The following is a 20,299-nucleotide window of genomic DNA, read 5'->3' on the forward strand; positions in this document are numbered from 1 at the left end:
CAGTCATTCAGCTCAGACACCCATACATACCCCACAAGACATGCCACCAGGCATCTGTTCACAGTCCCCAAGTCCAAAACGAATTCACGGCAACGCACGGTGTTATACAGAGCCATGATCGCATGGAGCTCCCTTCCATCTTCTATTACTCAGTCAAACAGAAAAATTACTGTACCTTTAAAAAAGCTGGACTATGAGGGGGACACACACAAACACACACATTGTTTTTTAGTTGTGGTGTTTGTAAATTGTTGTTTAAAAGTTGTGACTGTCCTTGTCTTTCAGTGTTCTGTTACTTGTCATGTTTTGTGACTGTCCTTGTCTATCAGTGTTCTGTTACTGTTACTTACAGATTAATGATATTTCATGCTGAAACCCTCATATTAAACACCAATGGTATTCACTGAGCTGATGGTTTGTATTTAGAATAATGTTTTACAGCTTTGTCATTCTATTTTTTATCATCTTATTATATATACAGTAATAGTCAAAGTTTAGACACACCTACTCATTCCAGGGGTTTTCTTTATTTTGACTATTTTCTACATTGTAGAATAATAGTGAAGACATAAAAACTATAAAATAACACATATGGAATCACGTAGTAACCAAAAAAGTGTTAAACAAATCCAAATATATTTTATATTTGAGATTCTTCAAGGAATCCACCTTTTGCCTTGATGACAGCTTTGCACACTCTTGGCATCCACAATGATCAGCGAGACAATTATTCCCAGACTCAGAAGACATCCCTTAGGCTTCATGTCGGAAATGACTCTGAGACCTCGGATTAAGAATGATTTACAGCTTTGATTAAAATAATACACAAACATGAAAGAGCTGAGAGGGGATACCAAGGCACCAGCATTTACTTTAAACCAAGAGGTATATTTCTGATCCGATAAGATTTTCAGGAAGAAAAAAATAGAACTATTGTGTTTGCAATGTATGTATCCAGCACCATGGACAGAGGACTGAGCGCTGCCAAACACGAATGGATAAACACCGAACGGCACTGCAATAGAAATGTTTTAATTTACTCGCTTTGCAATGAGTAAACAGTAATAATAAAAAGTATATGACCCGGAAATAAGGGGTTAATGACAACAACAATGACAACAACAACAGCAGTGAAAACAGAGAAGAGCAATAGGCTCTTTAAAACAGATGCATCATGGCACGTCTCCAAGGACGTGTCAATCTGCCTCCCTGCTGAGAGCAAGCAGACCAAAACACATCCTATTCAATTACCAACACCTGTCCTACCAACACCCCTAGTTCATTTAACAATACTGTAATTTAACTTCACTAGGGTAGGGGGCAGCATTCGGAATTTTTGATGAAAAGCATGCCCAAATTACTGCTACTCAGTCCCATTATATAGGATATGCATATAATTAGTGGATTTGGATAGAAAACACTCTAAAGTTTCCAAAACTGTTAAAATAATGTCTGTGAGTCTGTGAGTAACAGAACTGATATGGCAGGTGAAAACCCGAGGAAAATCCAACCAGGAAGTAGTATTATTTTGAAAGGCTGTTTTTCCATTGAAAGCCTATCCACCATACAAAGACTTAGGACCCAGTTCACGAGCTCTGTGCCTTCCTCTACATGTGACCAGTCTTTAGGCACTGTTTCAGGCTTTTACTCTGAAAAATGAGGGAGATACAGCACTTTCAATCAGTGGCCAGTGGAAATTTCCATTCATCAGCCATGCGCCCTGATCGTGAACGTGCCTTTCTTGTTTCTACTTTCCTATTGACAAAGCTTTTGTCCGGTTTAAATATTATTGATTATTTATGACAAAAACAACCAGAGGATTGATTTTAAACATCGTTTGGCATGCTTCTACTAACCTTTATTGTACTTTTTAAAAACTTATTGAACAAAATTAAAATGTATTGTCTAACATGGAGACCTGGGAGTGCCACCAGATGAAGATCATCAAAGGTATGTGATTCATTTTAATGCAATTTCTGACTTTTGTGACACTCCTTGGCTGGAAAATGGCTGTATGCGTTTCTGTGGTTATCTAACATAATCCCAAAGTGTGCTTTTGCCCTAACGCATTAAGGAGAAGTTGATCTATTTTTCCATGAAAACACGTGTATAGTTTATCAACGTTTATGATAAGTATTTCTGTCATTTTATGTGGCTCTCTGCACTTTCACCGGATGTTTGTTTGAGACAATGCATTTCTGACCACAACGCGCCAATGTAAACTCAGATTTGTGGATATAAATATGAACTTTACCGAACAAAACATACATCTATTGTGTAACATGAAGTCCTATGAGTGTCATCTGATGAAGATCATCAAAGGTAAGTGATTAATTTGATCTATATTTCTGCTTTTTGTGAATCCTCTCTTTGGCTGGAAAAATGGCTGTGTAATTCTGTGAATAGGCACTCACCTAAAATAATTGTTTGGTTTGCTTTCGTCGTAAAGCCTTTTTGAAATCGGACACTGTGGCTGAATATACAACAAGTGTATCTTTAAAATGGTGTAAAATACATGTATGTTTGAGGAATTTTAATTATGGGATATCTGTTGTTTTGAATTTGGCGCCCTGCAGTTTCACTGGCTGTTGACGAGGTGGGACGCTACCGTGGTTAAGGTTAACTACTCCCACTGTGGACAGTGAGGGCCAGACACCCAGAGTTAAAGAGAGCCGGGGTACGAGGGTTCACAGCTGCTATTTTCCAGTCTCCACGCAGCCCACTCACACATCAACCAATCGGGTGACAGTCTTGGATAATCCAAGGGATTCTAGACGGACCAATTGCGAGACGCCTGTGGGAGCCGTCTTCTTTGGCTCCTCAATTTGGCCGAGGAGAGAGAATGACGGGCCTCCACTAGGGAGTCGACGTCCGGCACACAGCAAATTCAGAATCCAACAACTGAGCCGGGTCCAAGCTCTCAGCTGCAAAAGCAACCTGTTTCCTCCCCACTCCCTGCCTTATTTACTTATCAGATTCACATGACTGCAATAAAATTCTCACATTGTTTTCTGGGGCTTGCTGTTGGAACAACAAAAGTCAGTCAAACGTCAACATTTTCCTTCAACAGGCTGCCAAAATGTATTTCTCCGAAACCTCTGTCAATACTTAGACCAGGACTCTCAAACCCTGTTCCTGGTGAGCAACCCCCCTGTAGGTTTTCTACCTATAGGACGGTAGCTTTCCAGGAACGGGGTTGGAGAGCCCTGACCTAGACACTAACCTGTGATTTTTAGTGTGGTGCAAAACAATAATGATAATGCAACAAAGTGGCTCCCGAGTGGTGCAGTGGTCTAAGGCACCATTCTCAGTGCCAGAGGTGTCACTACAGTTCCTGTTTCAAATCCGGCTGTGATTGGGAGTTCCATAGGGTGGCGCACAATTGGCCCAGCGTCGTCCGGGTTTGGCCGTCACTGTAAATAAGAATTTGTTCTTAACTAACTTGCCATGTTTAATAAATAAAAAAAAATAAAAAAAAGGCTGTTGCCACTCTACCACAGGATGTCTGTTTCCTACCACCTTTGCCACCACTTCCAACCACAGCAGTGTCTGCTTGGTCCCGCGCCACAACTCTTTTATCGCCCCCAACTCGGGGGTTTGAAAATAATCCCATTTCCATTTCACCACTGTATTTCCCTGACTGCTTCCAGATGGTAACTTTAATTCTCAATAATCAAAAGGGGATCATGAGGAAAAGCATGTTGAATACCAACCATGCTGTTGAGATATGTGCTTCTTTAGTAGTCTGTAGTCAGGTCTGGCATCGCTATTTCAACGGCACCTCTTGGCCTGATACCCCTTCACTATGTAAACATGCAGTGAACAAGGAAAGTTGACAAGTGAACTTATACGTGAACGTTACTGGCCCAGTCGTCGTCTATCCAAATCGAACACGGCTTGTTTCTGATTCTGATCAAACTGCAACCTCACTTCAAACACGGACACAGCAAGCAAATAAATAAGGGATAATATCATCTTTTCTACTGATCTGAACTCTGGACTGTTGAGGTGGTCAAATCAGACTCTCTGTTATGACGCTCAGTAAGACAATATGCAGCTCAGAGGACCAGTTCTCTCTCTACCCAGAATACCATCAGATGTATTTCTAATGTTCACAATTCTCCATCAATCAACTGAAAACATGAGGCTGAAAATGGATGAAGACAGGGGCCGTTTTCTTTATCCTGCCATATTATACTTCTGTGTGTTTTTTATCCAATGTTCTATTATTCTCTCAATGCATTGTTGGGAAAGAGCTCAGTACTGTTTTACACCGGTTGTATCCTGTGCACGTGGCGAATAAACTTTGAAACCTGAAACATATTCAACATGCTGTATATGACGCATATCACTCGAAGATTGGCAATGGAGACAAGCTAAGCTGGAACAGACTCACAGTCAAAAGGTTAGTGGGTTAAACATATTCTATGGAACAGAGATGGAGTGAGGGAAAAGGAGGGAACGAAAGGAAGGATTTTCATTTTTACCACGTTGGGCTTTACTTGATGCCGTTTTGCTTGCGTCGGTTCCAGAAATCAAGCCTGAACAGTTTAAGTTGAATGTGGATCATGTCCTCTGAACACAAAGGTAGGACGCGTGACTGGAGACAAAGTACTGTAATTCTTACAAAGCTGCCCTTGGAAACTCTACACAGAATACCAGAGGGAAATGCCTGACACCTTCCCATGGACCTATCTGTGTGCTCTCCTTCCTTCCCTGAATAAAATGAGTTTTACCCTACAGATCTTAATTTGATCACTCTTTTCTTGATGAAACTTGTAGTTTTGTTGCTGAAAGTTGTAGTGTATTCGAGGTTTAAAAAAGGCTTCTAAAGTTTGTAATTTACACTTTAAAATGTCAGACTTGATTTGTCCTATCGAAAAATGTATCAACCCATACAAAAAAATGCCCAATAATTATAATCCACATAATATTTCACATTTCCTGTTGCTGCAGGATTATTTTCCTGCTGTAGGAAACTGGCTCAAAATAAGTTCCTACATCAGTACTCACTGATCCAAGGTCAGTTTAGCATTTTCCCATCTAATACGTAAGGTTAGGATATGATGAGAGTAAGCTGATTTTAGATCAGAGCCTCAGTTCAGGTTCCCTTCCTACAGGCTGTGGCTGGTGACCCAAAGAAGCCCATTGTCTTTGGTGTCACCCGTTTGGCCCATTGACCCCATGAGAATGGGCCGTTTTCTCTGTCCTCAAGGGCTTCCCAATAAAACGGATGCTAATGGCTGTCACGCTCTTCACGTTACCTAACTCGCACACTTGACCTGGCCGCCTTGGCAACCGATGTCCACAGATAACCATGGCAACCACTCCAACCTTACTCTACCACATACACACACACACACACACACACACACACACACACACACACACACACACACACACACACACACACACACACACACACACACACACACACACACACAGATGGTAATGACTGGAGCAGAATCAGTGGAATGGTATCAAATACATCAAACACATGGTTTCCATGGTTTCCATGTGTTTGATGCAATTCCATTTGCTCCGTTCCGGCCATTATTATGAGCCATTCTCCCCTCAGCAGCCTCCAATAATGAGTAGTGTGTTATACAGAAGAAGATCCGCTCCGTATTAGCAGCAGCATGGGTTAGTGATCGCCAGGAACCTTGGGACGTCCCGACCTTAACCCCTAATTCCTAACCTTAACATTTACTCTAATCTTTATCGTAACCCTTACCTAACACTAACCCTTACCTTAACTGTTTTATATTTCAAGTTCAATGGGGTGATGTCAGAGTTGGGACGTCCAAAAGTATCCCACTTAGACTTTTTCCCAGCAGCATTCTGGAGTTTCAAAGGGAAAGACACACCACTGGTTCCACAGGAATGTCCGATCAGCTGACAGAGCCGAGCGGGAGCCAAACACACATCTGGGGACTGTAAAACCCATCGGGACCTAAGCCTCTCTCTCCCTCTAGTCTTCATCTCATCTGTGGGTGCTCCCTCTGTGTATTCAGGAACACCACTCCACACTTCACTCAGCTGACCTGGTCTAGTGGTGAAGACCCTTGGGCAGCAGAGACAGAGAGACAGAGCAGGAGGGAGGGAGGGAGGAAAGGTGGAAGAGAGAGCGAGAAAGAAAGAGAGACAGAGAGAAGGAGAGTGAGACACAGAGACAGCAAGATAGAGACAGCCCAAGAAAGTGAAGTAGAGAGAGTAAGAGGGAGGGAGCCCCATCAGACAACTGTATGAGGATGAGATGGCTGTGAGGTCTCTTGTCCCACTCTGACCGCAGCAGTGGAATCAATCCTCCCTGCAACTCACTCCTGATCCTTTGTCTTTCACTCACTTTAACTTTGTTCCCAAGCTCTCCCCTCCTCTCTGTTCTCCTCTCCATTCCTCCCTCCTTCAACTCTCCCCTCCCCTCTGCTCTCCTCTCCATTCCTCTCTCCTTCACCTCTCCCCTCCCCTCTGCTCTCCTCTCCTTCACCTCTCCCCTCCCCTCTGCTCTCCTCTCCTCTCCATTCCTCTCTCCTTCACCTCTCCCCTCCCCTCTGCTCTCCTCTCCATTCCTCTCTCCTTCACTTCTCCCCTCCCCTCTGCTCTCCTCTCCTTCACCTCTCCCCTCCCCTCTGCTCTCCTCTCCTCTCCATTCCTCTCTCCTTCACCTCTCCCCTCCTCTCTGTTCTCCTCTCCATTCCTCCCTCCTTCAACTCTCCCCTCCCCTCTGCTCTCCTCTCCATTCCTCCCTCCTTCACCTCTCCCCTCCACTCTGCTCTCCTCTCCTCTCTTCTCCCTCCTCTCCCCTCTCCTCTCTCTGTATGTGCTGTTCATCTGGCCTTGTCCGATGTGATTTATCCCATCACAAACACTACTCCACTCCCAGCAGCCTAAATACCTGCCCTGCAAAGGTCAGCGCCTCTGCCAATACTCCCGTTGTCCTGCCCATGTTATGATCTGATCGATGTGTGTGTGTGCCTGGCCTTTTCCAGCATTCCTTCACACATAGACGCTCTTTTTACAGACCAAGGCTACAGGAGTCACCCTGAGTTATTTGGTCGTAGCTCTCAGTCTCCAGAGGGGGGAAACCAATGGTGATCACGATGACCTCAGCAGTTCACAGTTCACACACCTATCATTATAATGTAATGTAATCCCTACTGCCTCTGATCAGGAGACTCACTATGTCTGAGTGTTGGAGTGTGCCCGTCTGTCCGTAAATATAAAAAACAACCTGTGTAGTCAGGTTTGCTTAATATAAGGAATTTGATGTGTCATGACATTGGCCTGGGGGTAGGTTTATGACAGTCATAAATACCTCTTCCCCCCTTTTCCCTCTCTCTACCCTACTGATGTTACATTTGCAAAACCCTTGGTTAACATAGAGATTCTGGGAACATCAGAAGGTGGGGAAATTAACTATATTCTGGTAATCTGACCAATTGAACATATGCGGTGGTACTTAATGAATATGATGTCAGTTCGGTTGTCATCTGAGACATTCTCATCAATGATAAGATGACATAAACTCTACAGTGGAAAGTCTACACATCAGAGTTATCGGATTCACATGGAATTGTTGTTTAATTTAAATGTTAGAATATGAACTTATTCGTGATAGGATGAAATGTGATTTTAGCTTCTAAAATGTGAGATTTGGGTTTTCATAAGTTTAGGGCTGCTCAATCAGTGTCCCGCCCCTGTGAAGGGACATGGGCTATAAAACTTTTCAAACACGCCCTCCTCTCCCTTCCTATATAAAGCCTTGTCGACAATATAACCTTCTGTTCCCAGGACGTGAGGATGACGGTCCTATGTCAGAATGGTTCAGATATTAACTACAGAACGAAGCCAACATCAGTGTGAGCTTTGGTTACAAATGGTATGAACTTTGAACTCTTATTCACTACAGAAGTGATACCTCCTAGCCGTTGAGTTAGCAACAGCCGCTGCAAATGAGGGTTAGGAAGGAACAGACAGAGTATCTCGTCTATCACTCAACAACGCTACTACAACGTATCCAATTGACAACCAGAGACATTCTTCAAAGGACATAGGACTCGGTTGGCCTTCCATCTACCACCAACCTACCGAAGCGCAGCTCAGAGTAAATATTTATTGCATTCTCCTTTTCCAAATGGGCGGTAATTTAGAATGCATAAGATACTGTATTTACGATAGCACAGCTTCGCCCTTTGTTCCTCAGTCTTCCTGCTCTTTCACTCAAACCCAGCCCCTTTTCTTTTGTGTAACCAGCTGTCATATCTGTTCCGCCCGCTAGGGACGTTTTCCTTTATGACGTAATTTGTAATCAAATTTTGATTTAAATATGTGTATGTGTAATTCTGTGTGATTAGTTAGGTATTTAGTAAATAAATAATTAAACCCAATTTTGTATTGCTGATTCAACTTGTTAACTTGTCAGGGTTCGTGCAGATAACCAAGAATTTACAACTTTCAGATGAGACTGAATTAAGATGACGATTAATATTGACTGCTATTGATGTAAAATATTACTAGGTCTTTAAGAGTTTATTCGGATGATAACAGCTCTATAAATATTATTTTGTGGTGCCCGACTCTCTAGTTAATTACATTTACATGATTAGCTCAATCAGGTAATATTAATTAAGGAGAAATTATTTTATAGAATAGCATGTCATATCACTTAATCCGGCATAGCCAAAGACACAACATAATTTTTTTGTATGACAATTCAGTACTTTTTCCACCACTGTACTTAAGTACATTTAAAATCAGATACTTTAAGACTTTTACTCAAGTAATATTTTACTGGGTGACATTCACTTTGACTTGAGTTATGTTTTATAAAGGTATCTTTACTTTTACTCAAGTATGACTATTGAGTACTTTCCCAACTACTGCAGTGTGAGAAATATCCCATCCAAGAGACCAGTGTAAGGGACTTTGGCTTCTGTCATCGATGCTCTCTTCACAATAACACTGGTAACACTTTACCCTGCAGGTACAAAGCAGTTACCATGTAACGCCATGTTAATAATAAAATGTTATTACCGTTGGTTATGTAAGGTGTTACCATAACACATATTTCTCCTTCCCCCCTGTACCATAATCCACCATAAAATATATATAACAGCATGTTGTGTTGTTTTTTGACTTCACTCCAGAACGACCATTAAACCAAACCCAGGATCATTTAGGATCTCTCAGAAGAGAGATGTACAGTACGGCCATGGGCCAGACAGGATAGTGATGAGGATAAGGAACATGATGGATGTCAGAGACAACTTAACGTATTATACAGTTCAGCAATCAAATACAGTATGTTCTATATCACAGGCCATACAAAACTGACGTAGGAATTCTGAATTCCATGCCATTCGCTTGAGACATCATCCGCGTAACTTTCAAGGATATTTTATCAAGAATATGACTCCACATATCTGCATAACTTTCAAGCTATTTTATTATAGATATCCACATAACTTTCAAGTTATTTTGCCAATAATATTATTAAATTCACTATGAATACTTCAATTCAGAATCTACATAACTTTCAAGTTATTTTGCCAATAATATTATTAAATTCACTATGAATACTTCAAATCAGAATCTACCTAACGTTTAAGCTATTTTATTTTAGATATCCACATAACTGTCAAGTTATTTTATCAACAGTACCTTCAGAAAGTATTTATACCCCTTGACTTATTGCACATTTTGTTGTGTTACAAGCCTGAATTCAAAACAAATTAAATATATTTGGTCTCACCCATTTACACACAATACCCCATAATGAAATAAGTGAAATTATGTTTTTAGAAATTACAGAAATACAGAAATCTCTAATTTACATTAGTATTAGCTCCCCTGAGTCCATACATGTTAGATTCACCTTTGGCAGTGATAACAGCTGTGAATCTTTCTGGGTAAGTCTCTAAGAGCTTTGCACACTTGGATTATACAATATTTGCACATTATTCTTCAAGCTCAAACAAGTTGTTTGTTGATCATTGCTAGACAGCCCTTTTCAAGTCTTGCCATAGATTTTCACGCATATTTAAGTAAAAACTGTCACTAGGCCACTCTGGAACATTCAATGTCATCTTGGAAAGCAACTCCAGTGTATATTTGGCCTTGTGTTTTAGGTTATTGTCCTGCTGAAAGGTGAATTTGTCTCCCAGTGTCTGTTAAAAAGCACACTGAACCAGGTTTTGTGCTTAGCTCTATTCTGTTTATTTTTATCCTAAAAAACTCCCTAGTCCTTGCCGATGACAAGCATACCCATAACATGATGCAGCCACCACCATGAGGTTTTGTGTTGGATTTGCCCCAAACATAATGCTTTGTATTCAGGACATAAAGTTAATTTCTTTGCCACATTTTTTTGCAGTTTTACTTTAGTGCCTTATTGCAAACATTATGAATGTTTTTAAATATGTTTTATTTAGGCTTCCTTCTTTTCACTCTGTCATTTAGGTTGATATTGTGGAGTAACTATAATGTTGTTGATCCATCCTCAGTTTATTCCTATCACAGCCATTAAACTCTAACTGTTTTAATTCACCATTGGCCTCATGCTGTACCTTTGTAGTGACTGGGTGTATTGACGCACCATTCAAAGTGTAATTAATAACTTCACCATGCTCAAAGGGATATTCAATGTTTGCCTTTTTTTTACCCATCTACCAATAGGTGCCTTTATTTGCATTGGGAAACCTCCCTGGTCTTTGTGGTTGAATCTGTGTATGAAATTCACTGCTCGACTGAGGGACCTTAGATATTATTGCACACAGAGTGAGTCTATGCAACTTATTATGTGACTTGTTATGCCCATTTTTACTCCTGAACTTATTTAGGCTTGCCATAACAAAGGGTTTGTATCCTTATTGACTCAAGGCACTTCAACTTTTCATTTGTAAAAAAATATATATAAAAAATAACATAATTCCAATTTGACATTATGGGGTATTGTGTGTAGGTAGGTCAGTGAAACAAACTCTCAATCTTCAGGCTGTAACACAACAAAATGTGGAAAAAGGGGTGTGAATACTTTCAGAAAGGCACTGTAATTAAATGCACTATGAATACATCTATTCAGTGGGTGTTATATCCTGATGAGCTACTAAAGAACCAGATACAGCAGCTGCAGTGGAACGGAACAGGGCTTCTCTGCTCCCGGCAGTAGGGCTGATCTGCTAGGGATAGACTGCTACTGTCCCGTATTTGGTAGTGTGCTCAAATCACAGCCACTGCAGCTGTGTGATCCCAGGGCACATTCCCCTAAACCTTATAAACACTTCTTATACAACAGCATTAGCAGAGAGAAGGAAGGAAGGGAGGAAATAAGGAAGAAGGAAGGAAGGAAGGAAGGAAGGAAGGCAGGAAGGCGGAAGGAAGGAAGGAAGGAAGGAAGGAAGGAAGGAAGGAAGGAAGGAAGGAAGGAAGGAAGGAAGGAAGGAAGGAAGGAAGGAAGGAAAACCTGGCTCCCTGTAGAGGAAAGCCTGTGCAATCACAGCACCACAGCAGAACCCGAGACAGAGCTGCATTTCCTCACAAAATATCAGAAATATAAAACAATTAGAGAGTGTAATTTCCCCACATTTGAAACCCTTATTCAAGGTTTCAATGACCTCTCTGATGAGAATAGGCTACCCATCCTGTTGGGGGGGGACGTCAAGAGCTGTGGATTGGCAGCACACTACATTGCTGCCTGCCATAAGATGAGGGACAGTGTCTGACAGACCAACCAACATGTCCTCTACATTGTTATTGTTCAATAGTTATTTTGACCCTTGGTTATTGTTGTTACTGTTGTCCCGTTGACAATATTGACTACTATTATTTTAATATTGTAAATATCCAAAATAAGCTTTGGCAAGATGTACATTGTTACGTCATGCCAATAAAGCAAATTTAATTAGAGAGAGAGCGAGAGAGAGAGAGAGAGAGGGGGGGGGGGGGGGGGGAGAGACCTACTAATTTATGAGCTAGAGCAGTCACACAATGTGCTTTTGTCCAATAGGTTGACACTAATTGCCTAAGCTATACAGATTTAAATCTAATTTCATTATGTGCATTGTTTGTTGAAAATGTAAATGTTCCTCCCCTAATAATCAGAGTGACCCTTTATAATACACAGCCACTTGTCAGTCTGAGGCGAGGGTTGATGTGCAACATTCTGATTTTATATGTGTTTATGTGTTGTGTTTTATCACTCAAATGTATAAAGTCCAACAGCAATATGTGCAATGAATTGTATGTGTAATGTCCTAGCCTCTGTTCTGAAACGTGTCTATATGTCCTTCCTGTTGTTTTTAAATGTCTGATGTACATATGTTGTCCTTTTGTATATAATGTTGTCGTGGTTACAGTATATGTTCACCTGCCCAGGGACTAAGTATGAGTATGAGTTGTTTGCTAAATCTGGAGCAACGCATGTTTTTGTTGCACGTTGTCCCTGTCCAGATAAACTTCAGAAAATAAATAAATAAATGACATCACCAGGTGTGATTTGTTTTAAACTAGCAAAGAACACAGTTATAACCATGTCAGAGACTCAATCTCCACTTTTTGTTGTCGAGTCAAATCTCTGCCAACTGACTACACCCGAATCACCTCTTCACCCTGAACAAGGCAAGGGCACCAGCCTTAGCTCACACAACACATACAATAGGTCGCGGCTTAGAAGTTGAATTCCAAATGATTTCATCCACCCCTCCCTGAAATGGCTCAGCGGTCTAAGACAGATCACACCGGGTACTGTGGTTCCACACCTTCAGGGGGAGAGTGACCCTCTAGGGAGGGTAGAGCGACAACCCGCTGCCCAGGCCTTTTTCTGGCCCTCTCTCTCAGGCTGCACAGCAGACACACAGGAACACTCCCACAATGAACCTCAGAGACGACAGAAACAACCTGCTGCTGTATCTAATCCTTGTATAGGAAGAGAAGGAGAAAGAGAGGGGAAAGAGAGAGAGAGCAAAATGGGGGAAAGAGAGAGAGGAAGTGAGGGGGGACAGAATAGAGTTGCCCTCAGGGTCCAGGCTAAGATCTATGGGCAAGGAAGTGAAGGTAAAGCTAGGATGCTGCATGGGGCTTTAGGGAACCCATTAAGAAGCCCAGAGCCACATAGTCATGTCTAGTGGACTCAGGGCCTACTGACTTTACAAGGACAGGCCATCAGGCTGCACATATCCTGACTCCTGTAGGTATGTTTCAATGGGTTAATCTGTGTTCAACAGCCTCTCTCTCTCTCTCTGTCTCAAATGATATGAATGTGAATAATATGAATAATATTTTAATGCTAAGTGAAGGATTTAGCATATGATCATATCAGGAGATGACATCACCATCCTAATACATGATGTGGTATTAACTAACTAGACTGGAGATGACATCACCATCCTAATACATGATGTGGTATTAACTAACTAGACTGGAGATGACATCACCATCCTAATACATGATGTGGTATTAACTAACTAGACTGGAGATGACATCACCCTCCTAATACATGATGTGGTATTAACTAACTAGACTTGAGATGACATCACCATCCTAATACATGATGTGGTATTAACTAACTAGACTGGAGATGACATCACCATCCTAATACATGATGTGGTATTAACTAACTAGACTGGAAGTAAAGCTACTGGGTCAGTTCTCTCAGAGTTAACACCTCTGACATCACTATCCTAATACATGATGTGGTATTAACTAACTAGACTGGAAGTAAAGCTACTGGGTCAGTTCTCTCAGAGTTAACACCTCTGACATCACCATCCTAATACACGATGTGGTATTAACTAACTAGACTGGAAGTAAAGTTACTGGGTCAGTTCTCTCAGAGTTAACACCTCTGACATCACCATCCTAATTACACGATGTGGTATTAACTAACTAGACTGGAAGTAAAGCTACTGGGTCAGTTCTCTCAGAGTTAACACTTCTGACAAGCCCTGGATTTCCACTGAACAGACTGTTTCACATGTCCTTTTCTCTTTGGAAAAAGAAGTGCCTCATCATCATGAGATTTAGGGTTATTCCAGCATGATCTTTTTCAGGGAATCTCTCAGTGAAGAAAGGTTAAAAAAAGTCCCAATGAACACTGAACAATTTGAGCTGCACGTTCTCCTCATTTTAACCACATAGCCTTCAGAACAACCCAGACACGTGCAAAGAATCTCGCCCTGTTCCCTCGTCACCCTTGCCAGAATACACAAACTCACCGGAGGAGAAAAATGCAGACATTGAAAGCACCAAATAGTCAGGTGGTACCAGGTCTAGAGAATGAGAATACACTCCTGATAAACACCCAGTTCACAAAACCCCTCCAAATCATCATCATAATATCAGCCAAATTAATCCTGACAGACCACACCTTCCTCCAGGAAACCTATAGGATGTCCTTACCTTGCTCAGTGTGTGTCTGTTGAGGGGAACTATCACCGGAGTTACAGAAGTGTGATACAGACCCCTGAACAGAAGTAAACAGCATGGACTAGGCTTTTATGTTCAGGTGGGTGGAGCTACTGGCAGGGAGACTTGGCTTTTATGTGCAGGTGGGTGGAGCTACTGGGGAGGACACTAGGCTTTATGTGCAGGTGGGTGGAGCTCCTGGGGAGGAGACTAGGCTTTTATGTTCAGGTGGGTGGAGCTACTAGGGAGGACACTAGGTTTTTATGTTCAGGTGGGTGGAGCAACTGGGGAGGAGACTAGGCTTTTATGTGCAGGTGGGTGGAGCTACTGGGGAGGAGACAAGACTTCTATGTGCAGGGGGGTGGAGCTACTGGGGAGGAGACTAGGCTTTTATGCGCAGGTGGGTGGAGCTACTGGAGAGGAGACTAGGCTTTTATGTTCAGGTGGGTGGAGCTACTGGGGAGGAGTACCCCTCAGAGAAGGTGGGCAGAGGGAGAGGTGAGGTAGCCCCCGAGAGAGTGTGAAAGAGGGAGAGAGAAAGAGAATAGAAGAGAGGGGGAGATAGAGAAGAGGGGGAGAGAAGGGAGAGGTATTCTCCTGAGAAGTAGGGAGACAGAGTCAGAGATAGGGAGAGAGAAGAGAGGTGGAAAGAGTGAAGAGAGGTGGATAGAGAGAAGAGAGGTGGATAGAGAGAAGAGAGATGGATTGAGAGAGGAGAGGTGGCTATATATAAGAGAGGTGGATAGAAAGAAGAGAGGGGGATAGAGATAAGAGAAGTAGATTGAGAGAAGAGAGATGGATAGAGAGAAGAGAGATGGACAGAGAAAGAGATGGATAGAGAGAAGAGAGATGGATAGAGAGAAGAGGTGGATAGAGAGAAGAGATGATAGAGAGGTGGATAGAGAGAAGACAGATGGATAGAGAGAAGAGAGATGGATAGAGAGAAGACAGCTGGATAAAGAGAAGAGAGATGGATAGAGAGAAGAGGTGGATAGAGAGAAGAGAGATGGATGGAGAGGTGGATAGAGAGAAGAGAGATGGATAGAGAGAAGAGAGGTGGATAGAGAGAAGAGAGGTGGATAGAGAGAAGAGAGATGGATAGAGAGGTGGATAGAGAGAAGATAGATGGATAGAGAGAAGACAGGTGGATAAAGAGAAGGGAGATGGATAGAGAGAAGAGGTGGATAGAGAGAAGAGAGATGGATAGAGAAGTGGATAGAGAGAAGAGAGATGAATAGAGAGAAGAGAGGAGGCCATAGAGACATGGCAGGTCACTCAAAGGAAATTAATCCAACCTCTAACACTACTACTCCTGTAAGGAGCTTCTCCTTGATTCTCATTTGATTTCATCTGTTAAAACCATTCTTTGGCATGATGATTTCCTACGGATAGAAGTTTGGTTCAGTGGACCGGAGGTGTTTAGGTGAAGTAGAAGAGCTATATCTCCCAGTATCTGTCCACTGGGCCGGCTGCTGATCTCTAGCACAGTACAACTCAGTGGTGCTTCTGCTGCAGAGCTTCACATCAACAGAACACAGCGAGTGAACAGCTGGTTCAGATTTGATGCTGTATTGAAACCGTGTTGTAATGTTGCAGTTTGCCATGTCCTTTCTGCGCCATTCCTGTTGATCTAGAAAACATTATCATAACCACCGCCCATTATTGTTGATCTAGAAAAAATTATCATAACCACCGCCCATTCTTGTTGATATAGAAAACATCATCATAACCACCGCCCATTCCTGTTGATCTAGAAAACATCATCATAACCACCGCCCATTCCTGTTGATCTAGAAAACATTATCATAACCACCGCCCATTCCTGTTGATCTAGAAAACTTTATCATAACCACCGCCCATTCTTGTTGATATAGAAAACATCATCATAACCACCGCCCATTCTTGTTGATATAGAAAACATCATCATAACCACCGCCCATTCTTGTTGATATAGAAAACATCATCATAACCACCGCCCATTCCTGTTGATCTAGAAAACATTATCATAACCACCGCCCATTCCTGTTGATATAGAAAACATCATCATAACCACCGCCCATTCCTGTTGATCTAGAAAACATTATCATAACCACCGCCCATTCTTGTTGATATAGAAAACATCATCATAACCACCGCCCATTCCTGTTGATCTAGAAAACATTATCATAACCACCGCCCATTCTTGTTGATATAGAAAACATCATCATAACCACCGCCCATTCTTGTTGATATAGAAAACATCATCATAACCACCGCCCATTCTTGTTGATATAGAAAACATCATCATAACCACCGCCCATTCCTGTTGATCTAGAAAACATTATCATAACCACCGCCCATTCCTGTTGATATAGAAAACATCATCATAACCACCGCCCATTCCTGTTGCTCTAGAAAACATTATCATAACCACCGCCCATTCTTGTTGATATAGAAAACATCATCATAACCACCGCCCATTCTTGTTGATCTAGAAAACATTATCATAACCACCGCCCATTCTTGTTGATATAGAAAACATCATCATAACCACCGCCCATTCCTGTTGATCTAGAAAACATCATAACCACCGCCCATTCCTGTTGATATAGAAAACATCATCATAACCACCGCCCATTCCTGTTGATCTAGAAAACATTATCATAAACACCGCCCATTCCTGTTGATATAGAAAACATCATCATAACCACCGCCCATTCTTGTTGATCTAGAAAACATTATCATAACCACCGCCCATTCTTGTTGATATAGAAAACATCATCATAACCACCGCCCATTCCTGTTGATCTAGAAAACATCATCATAACCACCGCCCATTCCTGTTGATATAGAAAACATCATCATAACCACCGCCCATTCCTGTTGATCTAGAAAACATTATCATAACCATCACCCATTCTTGTTTATCTACAAAACATTCCTGTTTATCTAAAAAACATTATCATAACCACCGTCCATTCCTGTTTATCTAGAAAAACGTTATCATAACCACCACGCATTCCTGTTGATCTAGAAAACATTATCATAACCATCACCCATTTCTGTTTATCTAGAAAACATTATCATAACCACCGCCCATTCCTGTTTATCTAGAACATATTAACATAACCACCGCCCATTCCTGTTTATCTAAAAAACATTATCATAACTACGCCCATTCCTGTTTATCTAAAAAACGTTACCATAACCACAGCCCATTCTTGTTGATCTAGAAAACATTATCATAACAACGCCCATTCTTGTTCATCTAGAAAACATTATCATAACCACCGCCCATTCTTGTTGATCTAGAAAACATTATCATAACCACCACCCATTCCTGTTGATCTAGAAAACATCATAACCACCGCCCATTCTTGTTGATCTAGAAAACATTATCATAACCACCACCCATTCCTGTTGATACAAAAAACATTAACATAACCACCACCCATTCCTGTTTATCTAGAAAACATTATCATAACCACAGCCCATTCCTGTTTATCTAGAAAACGTTACCATAACCACAGCCCATTCTTGTTGATCTAGAAAACATTATCATAACAACGCCCATTCTTGTTTATCTAGAAAACATTATCATAACCACCGCCCATTCCTGTTTATCTAGAAAACATTATCATAACCACCGCCCATTCCTGTTTATCTAGAAAACATTATCATAACCACCGCCCATTCCTGTTTATCTAGAAAACATTATCATAACCACCGCCCATTCCTGTTTATCTAGAAAACATTATCATAACCACCGCCCATTCTTGTTGATCTAGAAAACATTATCATAACCACCACCCATTCCTGTTGATCTAGAAAACATCATAACCACCGCCCATTCTTGTTGATCTAGAAAACATTATCATAACCACCACCCATTCCTGTTGATACAAAAAACATTAACATAACCACCACCCATTCCTGTTTATCTAGAAAACATTATCATAACCACAGCCCATTCCTGTTTATCTAGAAAACGTTACCATAACCACAGCCCATTCTTGTTGATCTAGAAAACATTATCATAACAACGCCCATTCTTGTTTATCTAGAAAACATTATCATAACCACCGCCCATTCCTGTTTATCTAGAAAACATTATCATAACCACCGCCCATTCCTGTTTATCTAGAAAACATTATCATAACCACCGCCCATTCCTGTTTATCTAGAAAACATTATCATAACCACCGCCCATTCCTGTTTATCTAGAAAACATTATCATAACCACCGCCCATTCCTGTTTATCTAGAAAACATTATCATAACCACCGCCCATTTTATTGTCAGCTGCATCTGTCTTGCATCCACTATAGGCACACTCCTCATTAAAGTATTTTCTAATACAAATAGGCTGTCCTCAAGTGCTGCTTCTCTCTCTCTCTCTCACACAAATATCAACCTTTTTCTGGAAATTTTTTGTCCATTTGTTCTACTGCCCCACCTGTCTCACATTATGGTGTCTGGCAGGAACCACTCACCCTGTTTCTATTGATCTATTATACACTGTATTATCTTCCATTACATATCAAGGAAAAACATTGAACAGCCACCAGTTGAATGGAAACTTTGACATCATACCTGCCCAGACTTCCTATCCATGTAGTTAACCTGCATGTGCTTACATCTCAAGGCCAAAATGTTATTATGTCAAACAGCGGCCCCAGAAATGTGGTATGCATACGCCATTATATCTCTGCTTCCTGTTGTTTGATCAACTTCCTTTAATCTGTCCCATTGGCAGTTAGTGGGGATGACTAATATGTCAACTGAGTTCACTCCCACACTACAGGAGTAGTCCAACTATCAAAACATGATGTGAACATTTGTACATGATAACGACAATATCTGATACACCACGGTATGTTGGTCTATCGTTTAGTTTGACTGTCTTTAAATCCTCAGTGACTAGTTCTTACAGATTCACGGACGTGCCAGTGAGAGTAGCAGTAAGACAGAGAGACAGAGAGAGAGAGAGAGACAGACAGACAGACAGACAGACAGACAGACAGACAGACAGACAGACAGACAGACAGACAGACAGAGAGAGAGAGAGAGAGAGAAACAGAGAAAGACAGACAGAGAGCCAGAGACTGCTGCTGCGTTGGCCTTGTGTTACCCACACAGCTCATGTTCTCTGGTGCTGACAGGCTGTCTGTTAGAGACACGGGCAATGTTTCAGTATGAATGTGTTGGATCGACAGCTCAAACGTGACCGGCGGCTGGGCCCTAGTCCGGGGCAGATAATTCCAATGCCAGGAGCCTGGTTGAACCGTGCAGCTGCTGAGAACAGCAGTCACTAGGGTCAATCCAGGTTACATACAAACATTCACAGCCACAGCACTAAACACTCAACCACAGACAGAGCAGAGATGTGTTCATTGCGTCACTCACAAACACTGTATACACCATGTGTGTCATTGGGAGAGTTCTAGATAGAAATGTTATGTTAAATTGACAAGGGAGGGTACTGTATATTACTTTAGAAGTTTATCAGAATACGAATAGAATTTTGGTAACTTTCAAGGATTTGAATGTAATTTAGCACAAGACGTCTGGTGGGTCTTTTGACTAATTCCAATGATCACAGGTGTTTTCTGGCCCTCCGCCTTATCACATGTCAAATATATAACATAATCAAATAAGATGATTTTTAAATAAAAAATACAATGACTAAGCTGTAAAACATGATCTGAAATATAAACCATCAATTTAGCGAGTGAATACCATTGGTGTTTAATTTGAGGGTTTCATCATGAAATATATTTTATATGTCCTATATTTCCTATGTCAATGTCTTTGTTGGACATTTTTTGATGCCAAACTGGTGGCAGCTGTGAAAAAAGTCAATAGTTGGAAGAGCTGTAGAGCTAACTGAAAATAATGCCATTGTTAATTAGGCTATTTTC

The 20,299-nt window shown here is 41.4% G+C and overlaps 1 protein-coding gene across 1 annotated transcript in view; it reads right to left on the reverse strand.

Moving 5' to 3' along the window:
* Positions 1–14,549, reverse strand: part of LOC110527188 (uncharacterized) — a 38,320-nt gene extending 23,771 nt beyond the window's left edge. Inside the window, exon 1 of the mRNA XM_021608328.3 lies at positions 14,395–14,549. The gene's annotated coding sequence lies outside the window, so the exon portion shown is untranslated. The remainder of the gene's footprint in view (positions 1–14,394) is intronic.
* Between the last annotated feature and the right edge of the window lie 5,750 nt (positions 14,550–20,299).

The sequence above is a fragment of the Oncorhynchus mykiss genome, chromosome 7 (genome assembly GCF_057628025.1).
Source record: "Oncorhynchus mykiss isolate SJ-2025 chromosome 7, ASM5762802v1, whole genome shotgun sequence".
Lineage (NCBI taxonomy): Eukaryota > Metazoa > Chordata > Actinopteri > Salmoniformes > Salmonidae > Oncorhynchus > Oncorhynchus mykiss.